A 2,500-nucleotide genomic window follows, 5' to 3' on the forward strand; every position below is an offset into this window, starting at 1 on the left:
ACCGTCGTGAGCGGAGCAAAACGTCAGCCATCTCAGCACCTTGGAACCCCCCGGGTGGCACAGGGCTGGATGGGGCTTTCGTATAGCAGGGACGGTGCTGCCTCACGCTTCGCTCGCTGTTCGCCGCTCGCCGCTCGCTCGCGCAACCTAAAATGGCCAGTTTTGGCCCGTTTTTGGGCTGTTTTGGCCTGTTTTTGGTCCGTTCTTGCGTGGCACGGCGACCGTCGTGAGCGGAGCAAAACGTCAGCCATCTCAGCACCCTGGAACCCCCCGGGTGGCACAGGGCTGGATGGGGCTTTCGTATAGCAGGGACGGTGCTGCCTCTCGCTTCGCTCGCTGTTCGCCGCTCACCGCTCGCTCGCTCAGCCAAAAATGGCCAGTTTTGGCCCGTTTTTGGGCTGTTTTGGCCTGTTTTTGGTCCGTTCTTGCATGGCGCGGTGACCGTCGTGAGCGGAGCAAAACGTCAGCCATCTCAGCACCCTGGAACCCCCCGGGTGGCACAGGGCTGGATGGGGCTTTCGTATAGCAGGGACGGTGCTGCCTCACGCTTCGCTCGCTGTTCGCCGCTCGCCGCTCGCTCGCGCAGCCAAAAATGACCAGTTTTGGCCCGTTTTTGGGCTGTTTTGGCCTGTTTATGGTCCGTTCTTGCGTGGTGCGGTGACCGTCGTGAGCGGAGCAAAACGTCAGCCATCTCAGCACCCTGGAACCCCCCGGGTGGCACAGGGCTGGATGGGGCTTTCGTATATAGCAGGGACGGTGCTGCCTCTCGCTTCGCTCGCTGTCCGCCGCTCGCCGCTCGCTCGCGCAGCCAAAAATGGCCAGTTTTGGCCCGTTTTTGGGCCGTTTTGGCCAGTTTTTGGCCTGTTCTTGCATTGCGCGGTGACCGTCGAGAGCGGAGCAAAACGTCAGCCATCTCAGCACCCTGGAACCCCCCGGGTGGCACAGGGCTGGATGGGGCTTTCGTATAGCAGGGACGGTGCTGCCTCTCGCTTCGCTCGCTGTCCGCCGCTCGCCGCTCGCTCGTGCAGCCAAAAATGGCCAGTTTTGGCCCGTTTTTGGGCCGTTTTGGCCAGTTTTTGGCCTGTTCTTGCATTGCGCGGTGACCGTCGAGAGCGGAGCAAAACGTCAGCCATCTCAGCACCCTGGAACCCCCCGGGTGGCACAGGGCTGGATGGGGCTTTCGTATAGCAGGGACGGTGCTGCCTCTCGCTTCGCTCGCTGTCCGCCGCTCGCCGCTCGCTCGTGCAGCCAAAAATGGCCAGTTTTGGCCCGTTTTTGGGCCGTTTTGGCCAGTTTTTGGCCTGTTCTTGCATTGCGCGGTGACCGTCGAGAGCGGAGCAAAACGTCAGCCATCTCAGCACCCTGGAACCCCCCGGGTGGCACAGGGCTGGATGGGGCTTTCGTATAGCAGGGACGGTGCTGCCTCTCGCTTCGCTCGCTGTCCGCCGCTCGCCGCTCGCTCGTGCAGCCAAAAATGGCCAGTTTTGGCCCGTTTTTGGGCCGTTTTGGCCAGTTTTTGGCCTGTTCTTGCATTGCGCGGTGACCGTCGAGAGCGGAGCAAAACGTCAGCCATCTCAGCACCCTGGAACCCCCCGGGTGGCACAGGGCTGGATGGGGCTTTCGTATAGCAGGGACGGTGCTGCCTCTCGCTTCGCTCGCTGTCCGCCGCTCGCCGCTCGCTCGTGCAGCCAAAAATGGCCAGTTTTGGCCCGTTTTTGGGCCGTTTTGGCCAGTTTTTGGCCTGTTCTTGCATTGCGCGGTGACCGTCGAGAGCGGAGCAAAACGTCAGCCATCTCAGCACCCTGGAACCCCCCGGGTGGCACAGGGCTGGATGGGGCTTTCGTATAGCAGGGACGGTGCTGCCTCTCGCTTCGCTCGCTGTCCGCCGCTCGCCGCTCGCTCGCGCAGCCAAAAATGGCCAGTTTTGGCCCGTTTTTGGGCCGTTTTGGCCAGTTTTTGGCCTGTTCTTGCATTGCGCGGTGACCGTCGAGAGCGGAGCAAAACGTCAGCCATCTCAGCACCCTGGAACCCCCCGGGTGGCACAGGGCTGGATGGGGCTTTCGTATAGCAGGGACGGTGCTGCCTCTCGCTTCGCTCGCTGTCCGCCGCTCGCCGCTCGCGCAGCCAAAAATGGCCAGTTTTGGCCCGTTTTTGGGCCGTTTTGGCCAGTTTTTGGCCTGTTCTTGCATTGCGCGGTGACCGTCGAGAGCGGAGCAAAACGTCAGCCATCTCAGCACCCTGGAACCCCCCGGGTGGCACAGGGCTGGATGGGGCTTTCGTATAGCAGGGACGGTGCTGCCTCTCGCTTCGCTCGCTGTTCGCCGCTCGCCGCTCGCTCGCGCAGCCAAAAATGGCCAGTTTTGGCCCGTTTTTGGGCTGTTTTGGCCAGTTTTTGGCCTGTTCTTGCGTGGTGCGGTGACCGTCGTGAGCGGAGCAAAACGTCAGCCATCTCAGCACCCTGGAACCCCCCGGGTGGCACAGGGCTGGATGGGGCTTTCGT

This window comes from Musa acuminata, unplaced genomic scaffold (genome assembly GCF_036884655.1).
Source record: "Musa acuminata AAA Group cultivar baxijiao unplaced genomic scaffold, Cavendish_Baxijiao_AAA HiC_scaffold_190, whole genome shotgun sequence".
In the NCBI taxonomy this organism is placed as follows: Eukaryota; Viridiplantae; Streptophyta; class Magnoliopsida; order Zingiberales; family Musaceae; genus Musa; species Musa acuminata.